Consider the following 16,187-nt stretch of genomic DNA (forward strand, 5'->3'; position numbering starts at 1 on the left):
CTCAACTTTAAATCAGAATATATTTTGCATGTTAAATCTTCCTTTCATAAATATGAAGATACGTTTTCTAAACCATCGTTATTGAGTTAAGTCACATAATAGTACTTCAACTTCCTTTTCCTTTACTCCTCTCCAAGTCAGCTATGAAATGACTGGAATGGATGAGAACTGCCTTAGGTGCAGGATCCTCACATATGGAGTAATCATAGGAAAATACCTTGAGGACTTGGCAAATAGGGATGTCCCAGCACTGCTGGTGCTGGCTGCCTGGTCATACACTGTCCCTATCTCAACTTTGTCTCCAGGCCTTACACTGCCCTTTTATGACTCCTCTTCTTTTTCTTTTCTTCTTTAGAGCAGGCTTTGATGTTCATTTTAACTAAGTTCAAATGTTATGGGTGGGATGAGGAAAGTGCCACATGGGGTGGTCCCTGTGATGTCGCTGGACTCAAGACAGATCACTCACATTGTCCGCAATTACTTGTCCTGAAAGATTTGCACGTGTGGAAATCCTTTCAACAGTAAAGACTGCCAAAGGAAGGTTTTCAGCTCCAGGCCCGTGGGTACCCTTGCCTTGCACAGAGGAAGGTGAGGACTATACGAGCCTACCAGTATTATAGGGAGCAAACTGGGGTAAATATGTAGGGCAAGTTAAGGGAAAAATACCAGAGAAGGACCAGGTAATAAAGACCAGAGGAAAGGTGGAGGCAGGAAGGGAGGGAAGAAAATAAATACTGTTGAATAAAGAAGGAAAAATGATCAATTGAGGATGGGAGGCCTTATAATGGAACACTTCCATTTATATTTGAACATCTCAGATACAGTACTGTGATACAGTACTGTGCCCCAAAGCCAAATATGTTATCATTGTTTTACAATAGAAACAGATATATTACAAGAAATAATCTCATCATGCTGAAAGCAATTAAATTGTTTAAACTAGTCTGGATGATTTTACAAAATAAACGAAGTCACAGCAGGCAAAGTAGTAGGAATTTCAAAATGAACGACCACATTCATTAATGAGGGAAACACAGTAATTGCTATGGTCAAGCTGGAACACAGCAAGTGTTATCGATTGATTCAGTATTCACTAATTTTCCATTGAGAATCAATTCAAGTAGAAATCTAGATATGATATAAATACTTTTTCCAAAAAGTGACTAAACAACACACACACATACACACACACACACACACACAACCTTCCCCTCCCACCCTTTTTTCTATTAGGAAATGAAATAATTATATACACTAAATGAGATGGTAAATTAAAAATAATGTTTAAGAGGGGAAGGCATAAAGGAAACTATCAATAAGTTAGAGCATAGAAGACTTTTGTAAGGTAGAAAATACCATAGGCAATATCCAAAGACATATGGCAAAATGCTTGTCACTTACATTGAAAACATTTCCCCCCAAAGACAATATCTTTAATATGTGAAGGGTCCTTATAAATAAAAGTAACAATAAGTGGGCTCAATGTGAGCAAATCAATATAAATACAAATAAAACAGTATTTTAGTTAAACTACCTCACTAGGGACCTGGTATATAAATGATATTTAGAAATAATTTTGATGACTATTACAGGATAAATAATGAAGCATATTTTACATTTTTGCAAGGCTTAATAAACATAAGGTTTGATATGCTAAGGACACAACTGCTATAGCAAGTATTTGATAAAAAGGCTGCAGGCTGAGAAGAGATTATCAACAAAAGCATAATCTTCTAAATTTTTTTTTGAGAAGTTACCAAGTATCTTCTTTATTATTTTTAATTAATGACTGAATTAATTAGTTTATAAATTTATACCACATTCAACTTATTCTACTAGGTATAAGCAAATGACATTGAGAATTACAAAAATTCCAGATGCATAGATCCTTCACAGACTATATATACTCCAGTAGGAAATATGAAGGACTTAAGTTGTTAACCATAATACCACATAAGGACAATATGAATGGGAATATTCAGTGCATTAGTTATGTTACAGAAATATGTGCAAATAAGTTTAAAATTAAGGCTTTGATGTAAATATTATAGAAAATACAATCATACATTTGAATTGCTAGTTACACTAGATAATCCCAAACTATATTCTTTTTTTTGTAATTTTTTTTTATTATACTTTAAGTTCTAGGGTACATGTGCACAACATGCAGGTTTGTTACATACGTATACATGAGCCATGTTGGTGTGCTGCACCCATTAACTCGTCATTTACATTAGGTATATCTCCTAATGCTTTCCCTTCCCCCTCCCCCCACCGCACAACAGGCCCCAGTGTGTGATGTTCCCCTTCCTGTGTCCAAGTGTTCTCATTGTTCAATTCCCACCTATGAGTGAGAACATGCGGTGTTTGGTTTTCTGTCCTTGCGATAGTTTGCTGAGAATGGTGGTTTCCAGCTTCATCCATGTCCCTACAAATGACCTGAACTCATCCTTTTTTTATGGCTGCATAGTATTCCATGGTGTATATGTGCCACATTTTCTTAATCCGGTCTACCATTGATGGACATTTGGGTTGGTTCCAAGTCTTTGCTATTGTGAATAGTGCCTCAATAAACATACATGTGCATGTGTCTTTATAGCAGCATGATTTATAATCTTTTGTGTATATACGCAGTAATGGGATGGCTGGGTCAAATGGTATTTTTAATTTTAGATCCTTGGGGAATCGCCACACTGTCTTCCACAATGGTTGAACTAGTTTACAGTCCCACCAACAGTGCAAAAGTGTTCCTATTTCTCCACATCCTCTCCAGCACCTGTTGTTTCCTGACTTTCTAATGATCGCCATTCTAACTGGTGTGAGATGGTATCTCATTGTGGTTTTGATTTGCATTTCTCTGATGGCCAGTGATGATGAGCATTCTTTCATGTGTCTTTTGGCTGCATAAATGTCTTCTTTTGAGAAGTGTCTGTTCATATCCTTTGCCCACTTTTTGATTGGGTTGTTTTTTTCTTGTAAATTTGTTTGAGTTCACTGTAGATTCCGAATATTAGCCGTTTGTCAGATGAGTAGGTTGCAAAAATTTTCTCCCATTCTGTAAGTTGCCTGTTCACTCTGATGGTAGTTTCTTTTGCTGTGCAGAAGCTCTTTAGTTTAATTAAATCCCATTTGTCAATTTTGGCTTTTGTTGCCATTGCTTTTGGTGTTTTAGTCATGAAGTCCTTGCCCATGCCTATGTCCTGAATGGTATTGCCTAGGTTTTCTTCTAGAGTTTTCATGGTTTTAGGTCTAACATTTAAGTCTTTAATCCATCTTGAATTAATTTTTGTGTAAGGTGTAAGGAAGGGATCCAGTTTCAGCTTTCCACATATGACTAGCCAGTTTTCCCAGCACCATTTATTAAACAGGGAATCCTTTCCCCATTTCTTGTTTTTGTCACTTTCATCAAAGATCAGATGGTTGTAGATGTGTGGTATTATTTCTGAGGCCTCTGTTCTGTCCCATTGGTCTATATCTCTGTTTTGGTACCAGTACCATGCTGTTTTGGTTACTGTAGCCTTATAGTATAGTTTGAAGTCAGGTAGCATGATGCCTCCAGCTTTTTTTTTTTTGGCTTAGGACCGTCTTGGCAATGCAGGCTCTTTTTTGGTTCCATATGAACTTTAAAGTAGTTTTTTCCAATTCTGTGAAGAAAGTCATTGGTAGCTTGATGGGGATGGCATTGAATCTATAAATTACCTTGGGCAGTATGGTCATTTTCACAATATTGATTCTTCTTATCCATGAGCATGGAATGTTCTTCCATTTGTTTTTGTATCCTCTTTTATTTCATTGAGCAGTGGTTTGTAGTTCTCCTTGGAGAGGTCCTTCACATCTGTTGTAAGTTGGATTCCTAGGTATTTTATTCTCTTTGAAGCAATTGTGAATGGGAGTTCACTCATGGTTTGGCTCTCTGTTTGTCTGTTATTGGTGTATAGGAACGCTTGTGACTTTTGCACATTGATTTTGTATCCTGAGACTTTGCTGACGTCGCTCATCAGTTTAAGGAGATTGTGGGCTGAGACAATGGGGTTTTCTAAATATGTAATCATGTCATCTGCAAACAAAGACAATTTGACTTCCTCTTTTCCTAATTGAATACCCTTTATTTCTTTCTCCTACCTGATTGCCCTGGGCAGAACTTCCAACACTGTGTTGAATAGGAGTGGTGAGAGAGGGCAGCCCTGTCTTGTGCCAGTTTTCAAAGGGAATTCTTCCAGTTTTTGTCCATTCAGTATGATATTGGCTGTGGGTTTGTCATAAATAGCTCTTATTATTTTGAGATACGTCCCATGAATACCTAATTTATTGAGAGTTTTTAGCATGAATGGCTGTTGAATTTTGTCAAAGGCCTTTTCTGCATCTATTGAGATAATCATGTGGTTTTTGTCTTTGGTTCTGTTTATATGCTGGATTATGTTTATTGATTTTTGTATGTTGAACCAGCCTTGCATCCCAGGGATGAAGCCCACTTAATCATGGTGGGTAAGCTTTTTGATGTGCTGCTGGAGTCAGTTTTCAGTATTTTATTGAGGATTTTTGCATTGATGTTCATCAGCGATATTGGTCTAAAATTGTTTGTTTGTTGTGTCTCTGCCAGGCTTTGATATCAGGATGACGCTGGCCTCATAACATGAGTTAGGGAGGATTCCCTCTTTTTCTATTGATTGGAATAGTTTCAGAAGGAATGTTACCAGCTCCTCCTTGTACCTCTGGTAGAATTTGGCTGTGAATCCGTCTGGTCCTGGACTTTTTTTGATTGGTAAGCTATTATTATTGCCTCAATTTCAGAACTTGTTATTGGTCTATTCAGGGATTCAACTTCTTCCTGATTTAGTCTTGGGAGGGTGTATGTGTCCAGGAATTTATCCATTTCTTCTAGATTTTCTAGTTTATTTGCATAGAGGTGTTTATAGTAGTCTCTGATGGAAGTTTGTATTTCTGTGGGATCGGTGGTGATATCCCCTTCATCATTTTTTATTGCATCTATTTGATTCTTCTCTCTTTTCTTCTTTATAAGTCTTGCTAGCAGTCTATCAATTTTGTTGATCTTTTCAAAAAACCAGCTCCTAGATTCATTGATGTTTTGAAGGGTTTTTTGTGTTTCTATCTCCTTCAGTTCTTCTCTGATCTTAGTTATTTCTTGCCTTCTGCTAGCTTCTGAATGTGTTTGCTCTTGCTTCTCTAGTTCTTTTAATTGTGATGCTAGGGTGTCAATTTTAGATCTTTCCTGCTTTCTCTTGTGGGCATTTAGTGCTATAAATTTCCCTCTACAAACTGATTTAAATGTGTCCCAGAGATTCTGATATGTTGTGTCTTTGTTCGCATTGGTTTGAAAGAACATCTTTATTTCTGCCTTCATTTCGTTATGTACCCAGTAGTCATTCAGGAGCAGGTTGTTCAGTTTCCATGTAGTTGTTTGGTTTTGAGTGAGTTTCTTAATCCTGAGTTCTAGTTTGATTGCACTGTGGTCTGAAAGACAGTTTGTTATAATTTCTGTTCTTTTACATTTGTTGAGGAGTGCTTTACTTCCAACTATGTGGTCAATTTTGGAATAAGAGCAATGTGGTGTTGAGAAATGTATATTCTGTTGATTTGGGGTGGAGAGTTCTGTAGATGTTTGTTAGGTCCGCTTGGTGCAGAGCTGAGTTCAATTCCTGGATATCCTTGTTAACTTTCTGTCTCGTTGATCTGTCTAATGTTGACAGTGGGGTGTTAAAGCCTCTCATTATTATTGTGTGGGAGTCTAAGTCTCTTTGTAGATCTGTAAGGACTTGCTTTATGAATCTGGGTGCTCCTTTATTGGGTGCATATATATTTAAGAGATTTAGCTCTTCTTGTTGAAATGATCCCTTTACCACTATGTAATGGCTTTCTTTGTCTCTTTTGATCTTTGTTGGTTTAAAGTCTGTTTTATCTGAGACTAGGATTGCAACCCCTGCATTTTTTTTGTTTTCCATTTGCTTGGTAGATCTTTCTCCATACCTTTATTTTGAGTCTATGTGTGTCTCTGCAAGTGAGCTGGGTCTCCTGAATACAGCACACTGATGGGTCTTGGCTCTTTATCCAACTTGCCAGTCTGTGTCTTTTAATTGGAGCATTTAGCCCATTTACATTTAAGGTTAATATTGTTATGTGTGAATTTGATCTTGTCATTATGATGTTAGCTGGTTATTTTGCTCGTTAGTTGATGCAGTTTCTTCCTAGCATTGATAGTCTTTACAATTTGTAATGTTTTTACATTACATGCTTTCTTCCAGTTGATCAAATCAGCTACTGAAGCTTGTGCATTCGTCACGTAGTTCTCATGCCATGGTTTTCAGCTCCATCAGGTCATTTAAGGACTTCTCAACACTGGTTATTCCAGTTAGCCATTTGTCTAATCTTTTTTCAAGGTTTTTAGCTTCTTTGCATTGGGTTTGAACTTCCTCCTTTAGCTTGGAGAAGTTTGATCATCTGAAGCCTTCTTTTCTCAACTCATCAAAGTCATTCTCCATCCAGCTTTATTCCTTTGCTGGTGAGGAGCTGCGTTCCTTTGGAGGGGGAGATGTGCTCTGATTTTTAGAATTTTCAGCTTTTCTGCTCCGTTTTTTCCCCATCTTTGTGGTTTTATCTACCTTTGGTCTTTGATGATGGTGACATACAGATGGGGTTTTGGTGTGGATGTCCTTTCTGCTTGTTAGTTTTCCTTCTACAGTCAGGATCCTCAGCTGCAAGTCTGTTGGAGTTTGCTGGAGGTCCACTCCAGACCCTGTTTGCCTGGGTATCAGCAGCGGAGGCTGCAGAACAGCAAACATTGCTGAACAGTAAATGTTGCTTCCTGATCGTTCCTCTGGAAGGTTCGTCTCAGAGGGGTACCCAGCTGTGTGAGGTGTCAGTCTGCCCCTACTGGGGGGTGCCTCCCAGTTAGGCTACTCAAGGGTCAGGGACTCACTTGAGGAGGCAGTCTGTCCGTTCTCAGATCTCAAACTCCATGCTGGGAGAACCACTACTCTCTTCAAAGCTGTCAGACAGGGACATTTAAGTCTGCAGAGGTTTCTGCTGCCTTTTGTTTGGCTATGCCCTGCCCCCAGAGGTGGAGTCTATAGAGGCAGGCAGGCCTCCTTGAGCTGCAGTGGGCTCCACCCAGTTTGAGCCTCCTGGCCTCTTTGTTTACCTACTGAAGCCTCAGCAATGGTGGGCGCCCCCTCCCTGAGCCTCGCTGCTGCCTTGCAGTTCAATCTCAGACTGCCGTGCTAGCAATGAGTGAGGCTCCATGGGCGTGTGACCCTCTGAGCCATGTACGGGATATAATCTCCTGGTGTGCCGTTTGCTAAGACCATTGGAAAAGTGCAATATTAGGGTGGGAGTGACCCGATTTTCCAGGTGCCATTTGTCACCCCTTCCCTTGGCTAGGAAAGGGAATTCCCTGACCCCTTGCTCTCCTTGGGTGAGGCGATGCCTCACCCTGCTTCAGCTCACACTCAGTGGGCTGCACCCACTGTCCTTCCCTGACTGTCAGACGAGCCCCCGTGAAATGAACCCAGTACCTCAGTTGGAAATGCAGAAATCACCCACCTTCTGCGTTGCTCACACTGGGAGCTGCAGACTGGAGCTGTTCCTATCTGGCCATCTTGGAACTGCCCTTCAATCTTCTAAATTTTTAATGTTGGTTGATGAGTCAGTTGATTGAATAATCTGTACAACAAACCCCTATGACACAAGTTTACCTATGTAACAAATCTGCACTTGTAACCCTGAACTTAAAATAAAGGTTAAAAAAAAAAGAATAAAAAGACCAGAACAAGACTGAACTTTGTTTAAATTCCTCTATGTCTGTTCTTATACCAGTACCATGCTGTTTTGGTTACTGTAGGCCTGTAGCATAGTTTGAAGTCAGGTAGTGTGATGCCTCCAGCTTTGTTCTTTTTGCTTAGTGTTGCCTTGGCTATTCAGGCTCTTTTTTTGGTTCTATACGAATTTTAAAATAGTTTTTACTAGCTCTGTGAAGAATGTTAATGACAGTTTAATGGGAATAGCACTGAATCCATAAATTTCTTTGGGCAGTATAGCCATTTTAATGGTAAATGATATTGATTCTTCCTATCATCCATATTAAGCCTAGAACTCATTGGTTGTTTTTCCTGATCCTCCTGCCCTCCACCCTCTGAAAGGCCCAAGTGTGTGCTGTTCTCCTCTGTGTGTCCATGTGTTCTCATCATTTTGTTCCCACTTACAAATCAGAACATGTGGTATTTGGTTTTATGTTCTTGTAGTTTGCTAAGAATAATGGCTTCCAGCTCCATCCATGTCTTTGCAAAGGACATGATCTCGTTTTTTTATGGCTGCATAGTACTTCATGGTGTATATATATCACATTTTATTTTTCCAGTCTATCACTGATGGACATATAGGTTGACTCCATGTCTTTGCTCTTGTGAATAGTGCTGCAACAAACATATGTGTGCATATGTCTTTATAACAGAATGATTTATATTTCTTTGGGTATATACCCAGTAATGGAATGGTTGGGTAGAATGGTTATCCCAGCACCATTTATTGAAAAGGGAATCCTTTCCCCACTGTTTGTTTTTGTCAGCTTTGTTGAAGATCAGATGGTTGTAGGTGTGTAGCCTTATTTCTGGGCTTTCTATTTTATTTCACTGGTCTATGTGTCTGTTTTTATAACAGTACCATGCTGCTTTGGTTACTGTAGCCCTGTAATATAATTTGAAGTTGGATAGCATGAAGCCTCCAGCTTTGTTCTTTTTGCTTAAGATTGCCTTGGCAATTCAGGCTCTTTGTTGGTTCCATATGAATTTTAAAATAGTTTTTTTCTAGTTCTGTGAAGAATGTCATTTGTAGTTTGACAGGAATAGCATTGAATCTATAAATTGCATTATAACATTAAATCTATAAATGGCAGTATGGTCATCTTAATGATATTGATTCTTCCTGTTTATGAGCATGGAATATTTTTCCATTTGTTTTTGTCATTTCTGATTTATTGAGCAGTATTTTGTAGCTCTTCTTGTAGAGATCTTCACCTCCCTGGTTAGCTGTATTCCTAGGTATTTTATTATTTTTGTGGCAATTGTGAATCAAAGTTTGTTCATGATTTGGCTCTTGACTTGTTTGTTTTTGGTGTATAGGAATGATAGTGATTTTTGCACATCAATTTTGTATCCTGAGACTTTGCTAAAGTTATTTATCTGCTTAAGAAGCTTTTGGGCTGAGATGATGGGGTTTTCTAGATATAGGATCCTGTTATCTGCAAATAGGGATAGTTGGACTTCCTCTCTTCCTATTTGAATGCTGTTTATTTTTCCTGCCTGATTGCCCTGGCCAGAACTTCCAGTACTATGTTGAATAGGAGTGGTGAGAGAGAACATCCTTGTCTTGTGCTGGTTTTCAAGGAGAATGCTTCCAGCATTTGCTCATTCAGTATGATGTTGGCTGTGGGTTTCTCATATATGGCTGTTATTATTTTTGAGGTATGTTCCTTTAATACCTAGTTTATTGAGAGTTTTTAACATGAATGGATGTTGAATTTTGTTAAAAGCCTTTTCTGTATCTGTGGGGATAATCATATGGTTTTTGTCTTTAGTTCTGTTTATGTGATGAATCACATTTATTGATTTGCATATGTTGAACCAACCTTGCTTCCTGGGGATGAAGCTTTCTTGATTGTGGTGGATAAGCTTTTTGATGTGCTGCTGGATTCAGTTTGTCAGTATTTTGTTGAGGATTTTTGCATCAGTGTTCATCAAGGATATTGGCTTGAAGTTTTTGTTTGTTTGTTTGTTTCCATCTCTGTCAAGTTTTGGTATCAGGATGATGCTGGCCTCGTAGAATGAGTTGGGGAGGAGTTCCTCCTTTTCAATTTTTTAGAATAGTTTCAGTAGGAATGGTACCAGTTCTTCTTTGTACATCTGGTGGAATTCAGCTGTGAATTCATTTTGTCCTGGCCTTTTTTTTGTTGGTAGGCTATTTATTACTGCCTCAATTTCAGAACTCATTATTGGTCTGTTCAGGGATTCAGTTTCTTCCTGGTTCAGTCTTGGGACGGTGTATGTGTCCAGGAATTTATCCAATTCTTCTAGATTTTATGGCTTATGTGCCCAGAAGTGTTTATAATATTTTTGGATAGTTGTTTGCATTTCTGTGGGGTCAGGGGTAACATCCCCCTTTTCATTTCTGATTGTGTTTATTTAAATCTTCTCTCTTTTCTTCTTTATTAGTCTAGCTAGTGGGCTATTTTATTATTTTTTTCAAAAGACTGGCTCCTGATTCATTGGTCTTTTGAATGTTTTTTCATGTCTCTATCTCCTTTAGGTCAGCTCTGATTTTGGTTATTTCTTGTCTTCTGCTGGCTTTGAGATTTGTTTGCTCTTGGTTCTCTAGTTCTTTTAGTTGTGATGTTAGGTTGTTAACTTGAGATCTTTCTAACATTTTGATGTGGGCATTTAGTGCTATAAATTTCCCTATTAACACCGTGTTAGCTGTCCCAAAGATTCTGGTATGTTGAATCTTTTTTATCATTAGTTTCAAAGAACTTGATTTCTGCCTTAATGTCGTTATTTACCCAAATGTTTTTCAGGAGTAGTTTATTCAATTTCTATGTAATTGTATGGTTTTAAGTGAATTTCTTAGTCTTGAGTTCTAATTTGCTTGCACTGCTGTCTGAGAGACTGTTTGTTATGATTTCAGTTCTTTTGCATTTGCTGAGGAGTGTTTTACCTCGGATTATGTGATCAATTTTAGAGTAAGCGCCATGTGGTCATAAGAAGAATGTATATGCTGTTGTTTTTGGGTGGAGAGTTCTACAGATGTCTATCAGGTCTGCTTGACCCAGAGCTGAGTTCAGGTCCTAAATATCTTTGTCTAATATTGTCAGTGGGATGTTAAAGTCTCCCACTATTATTTCGTGTAAGTCTAAGTCTCTTTGAAGGTCTTTAAGAACTTACTTTATGAATCTGAGTGCTCCTGTGTTGGGTACATATATATTTAGAATACTTAGATCTTCTTGTTCAATTGAACACTTTATGTAATGCCCTTCTTCGTCTTTTTTGATCTTTGTTGGTTTAAAGTTTGTTTTGTCACAAACTAGGATTGCAACCCCTACTTTTTTCTGTTTTCTATTTGCTTGGTAGATTTTCCTCCATCCTTTTATTTTGAGCCTATGTGTGTCACTGCATGTGAGATGGGTCTTTTGAAGATAGCATACCAATGGGTCTTGCTTCTTTATCTGCTTGCCACTCTGTGTCTTTTAGTTGGGGCGTTTAGCCCATTTACATTTAAGGTTAGTATTGATATGTGTGGATTTGATCTTGTCATCATGATATTAGCTGGCTTTTTGCAGACTTGTTTATGTGGTTGCTTTGTAACATCACTGGTCTGTGTGCTTCAGTGTGTTTTTGTAGTGGCTGGTAATGGTCTTTCATTTTCATATTTAGTGCTTCCTTCAGGAGCTCTTTTAAGGAATTTCTGGTGGTGATGAGTTCCCTCAGCATTTGCTTGTCTGAAAAGGATCTTACTTCTCCTTCACTTATGAAGCTTATTTTGGGGTATGAAATTCTCGTTTGGAATTTCTTTTCTTTAAGAATGTTGAATATTGGCCCCCAATCTGTTCTGGCTTATACAGTTTCTGCTGAGAGGTCCATTATTATAGTCTGATGGGCTTTTCTTTGTAGGTGACCTGGACTTCTCTAGCTGCCCTTAACATTTTTTCTTTCACTTAGACCTTGGAGAATCTGATGATTATGTGTCTTGGGGATGATCTTCTTGTGGAGTATCTTAATGAGGTTCTCTGCATTTCCTGAATTTGAATGTTGGCCTGTCTAGCTAGGTTGGGGAAGAATGTAACTGACCTGATAGAGCTGAAAAACACACTGTAAGAATTTCATAATACAATCACTGGTTGATATCCTGAAATATGTTTTCCAAATTGGTTCCATTCTCCCCATCTCTTTCAAGTACACCAATCAGTCACAGATTTGGTCTTTTTACATAATCCCATTCTCCAGTTTTTTGAGGTTTTGTTCGGTCCTTTTTATTCTTTTTTCTTTATTCTTGTATGCCTGTCTTATTTCAGAAAGACAGCCTTCAAGCTCTGAGATTCTTTCCTCTGCTTGGTCTATTCTGTTACTAATACTTGTGATTGCATTATGAAATTCTTGTAGTGTGTTTTTCAGCTCTATCAGGTCAGTTACATTCTTCACTATACTGAGTATTTTCTCTGCCAGCTCCTGCAATGTTTTATCATGATTTTTAGTTTCCCCCCATTGGGTTACAATGTGCTCATTTAGCTCAGTGAACTTCATTAGTAGCCACATTCTGAAGCCTGTTTCTGTCATTTGAGCCATCTCAGTTTCAGCCTGGTTCTGAACCCTTGCTAGAGAGAGGCTGCAGTCATTTGGACAAAAGAGGGCACTCTGGTTTTTTGAGTTTTCAGCATTCTTGTGCTGATTTTTTCACATCATTGTGGGCTTATCTATCTTCAATCTTTGAGGTTGCTGACCTTTGGATGGTTTTATTTTTATTTTATTTGAACAGTCTGGCCACTTTTCCATTGGGCTCCTGTGGTTTGCTTGGGGTCTGCTCCAGTCCCTAGTTACCTCAGATTTTCCAGTACCTGGAAGTATCACAAGCAAAGGCTGTGAAACAGCAAAGATGGCAGCCTGCCCTTTCCTCTGGGAGCTCTGTCCCAGGGAGATATGGACCTGTTGCTGGTCCAAATGCAACTGCAGGAGGTGGCTGAAGATCCTGGCTGGGACTCTCGCCCTAGTCAGGAGGAATGGGATTGGGAACCTGCTTAAAGAAGCAGTCTGGCCATGCCTTTGTAGAGCAGCTGTGCTGTGCTGGGGTACCACTTCTGCACAGGCTGGAACATCTAAGTCTCCCAAACAGCCCACCCATACCCCCAGGAACTTTGTCCTAGGGAGAATTCACACCACTGTAGGCCAGAGAACATCGGCAGGGATGGCTGGAGGCCCCAGTTGGAAGGTCCTGCCCAGTGAGGAGGAACAGATTGGGGACTTGCTTAAAGACGTAGTCTGGCCACATATTGGTAAAGCAGCTGTTCTGTGCTGGGGGTCCCCTTCCATCCCTGGTTGTTTTGGACTCTCCAAAGCCTCCAGGATGGAATGGCTGAGTTGCCCAAACAGGAAAAATGGAGGCCCATCCCTCCCCCCAGGAAATCCATCTCAGGTGGTTGTGACACTGTTGCGGGTGGCTGGCTGGAATTCCAAGTGGTGAGTCTTATCCTGTGAGGCACTGTGGAAGTGGGGCCTGCAGAATGTCACTGCTTGGCCCCCTGGATTCAGCCTCTTTCCTAAAGGTATGCACAGAGGACTAACCTCCCACTTTGCTGGGTTACTTTTCCCGGGTACTTTTGCCAGGAAGCCCAGAGCTGGTGTATGTAAAGCTCCTGGGCCTCTGTGCATGCCTGAGAGGCTGATCTGCTGAGACTCCATGTAGTTCTGTTTGTCAGACTGATGGCCCTGGTGGAGTGGGTTCATGAGGGGATCTCCTGAGCTGAGGTTTGCAAAGATTTGTCGGAGAAACGTGATTTCCTGGGGTTGCACATTTACTCACCACTTCCGTGGGAGGAGGAAGTTCCCTTGGCTCCATATTGCTCCTGGGTGGGCCATCATTTTGCCTTGCTTTTCTCTGTTCTCTGTGGGTCACATTGCTTCCTTGATTAGTCCCAGTGCGAGTACCTGGATGTTTCAGTCGAAGGTGCTGTGTTTACTTGCCTCTTTCATTCCTCTCTGTGAAAGCCACGAACCCTAGCTGCTTCTAGTCGGCCATCTTGATCACTTGCCCTCTTTTTTTTTTTTTTTTAAGAGATGGGGGTTCTCACTATGTTGTCCAGGCTGAACTCAAATTCCTGGGTTCAAGTAATCCTCTGCCTAAGCCTCCCAAGTAGCTGGGACTGTAGGCATATACCATCTTGCCCAGCTTTAGTTCTGGTATATGACTTCTAAGGGCCTTTGAACACTAAGGTGTACTGTTAATAACCAAGGGGTTATGTGGTATGCTAAGTTTCTGGGACTTTCTGGACCACAGAACAGTTCTTTTTATAGAGCATAGTTTTCACAGATTCTACAGAACTCAGGACGGAAGACACTGTGAGGATTTTTCCCACTCCCAGAATGTCAACCATCAACTGCATTGTGAATTTTTTTTTCTACCTTGACCTCTCTTCATAATATTGCTCCAACAACTTTTCCTTCTACTGCTCTCCTCTTACTTCCTTACTGTTAAGTAAGAATTGATTATTTTCTACTCACTAACTCCATGCCAGTCAAGCACTTACCCTATTACTCACGTGTTATGGGAAATGCCACTTTTTCCACAGTGTTTTCTGATCATTCCAGATGGAAGTGCTTTTTCCTTTTTCTAAAAGCAGGAGGGACCCATAGAAGTGACAGAGTCAACATCTTGCACAATATTATTATATTTTCATATTTTCCCTATTTATCTCTCTGTTCATCTCTGAGATTGGTAACTTCCTGAGGGCTGCATCTATGCACTTTGTACCAGCAAGAAATACTCTGAACTGCAAATAACAGGGAATCTAACAGAAATGGACTTAAACAATGAGGAAATTCCTTTTATCACATAATAAGAAGCTCAGAGGGAAGGTGGCACCAGGGTTGATCAATACAGTGCTCAATGTTGCTATCAAGACTCTGATGTGCTTTCCCAGTCCTCATACTCACTAATCTTGTGTCCCAGGTGTCACATCTGGCCACAACAAGGATAAAGGGAAGGAGGGAGCAGCTGTTCCTATAGGTGCCTTTTAGGATTGCACATTTTTCCAAGAAGCACCTCTCCCCTCTCACATCTCACTGGACAGAACAACATCACATGCTTTCCTGAAGCCAGTCACCAGCAATGGAATAGAATTTTCCTTTGGACTGACTTAGACATATCCACCGAGTTGGGATTTGGGTCATCATCAGTGAGGAGGACAGACACGAACAAAATAAATGTTCCATTAGCAAGGTTGGGAATAGCATATGTTACACCTTAATATTCTTCTGTTTAGCCCCCACAGAGTACACTGTACATTCTATAGACTTGCTAAGTGAGTAAACAAACAGTTGTGCCAAATGCATTTAGTCAAGATTTTATAACTTGTCATCTGTCGACCACCTTTCCTGACTTTCTATGGGGAAGATTAAAAATTTACCTTACAGTGGAAATATTCACAGGTGAACATTTATAGTTGTTAATTGTATATTCTAAATACTAAAGCCTTTTCTCCCTGTATTCTTTACACCAGTAATATCAGGAACTAGGGATATAATAGAGTCATTTTGAATAAAGGTCTCCAAGGGAATTCACAATGATAAAATAAAAATAACATAAAACATATTCTAAATTAAGATTTTCATTGTTTTCCTCAACAAAATTTTAATGTTGAGAAGCTTCTTTTCTATTTGCTTATGTCCAAGATAGCAACCATATTTCACTGTAAGTGATTTGATGCCAATAGTTGAATCAGTCTGTATTTTAACTTAGTATTTCCTCCAGACATTCTTTGAACATGTGTCAACAGGAAAGAACATGTTTCAAAATCCACTTCTGCCCATTTCTCTCTTAATAAACAAAATGAAGTTTCAATATCCGTCTTTTAGTTCCCTCCATGCTTTCTGAAATTTGCCAAAAAACACAGAATTACCAGAACTGGTCAAATCGATTCAAGATCAAATTTGGAAGCAGGTGATGAATCCTGCCATCTCCACTCTCAGTGTTTCTGTTTCTCTGAACAGTCCTCTTCTGCAAGGGTTTAATTGTCAGCAAATATCCACCAACATCTCACTGCTCAAGAATAATTTAAAGTGTTGTCACTTTTCAGTGTATTCTCATTTTATTTAGTGTTTCTTAAATATTAAAAAAATTGAAGATTCAGAGGAAGGATTTCCACTGATGAGATGCCCAGAGTGATGACAGGGATGGAGATAGTTTGGATTGATAATATTCCTTGTTCCTGTTAAATTGCACCACATGGGCTTCACCTGCTTTGAGTATGTAACAATCTGGCACTAGGCATGATGTTTTGTTTTTGCATGTTGTTGGGTCACAGATGAGCCAGAAGCCTTTGCGTGGTTGTTGCCCGGGGATATTTAAAACTGTCACCCTGGAAGGACTAAGCAAATGCATTTTCTGCCCAATGTGTATGTATGTTATGCGGAAGA

The sequence above is a fragment of the Gorilla gorilla genome, chromosome 19 (assembly GCF_029281585.2).
Source record: "Gorilla gorilla gorilla isolate KB3781 chromosome 19, NHGRI_mGorGor1-v2.1_pri, whole genome shotgun sequence".
NCBI lineage: Eukaryota > Metazoa > Chordata > Mammalia > Primates > Hominidae > Gorilla > Gorilla gorilla.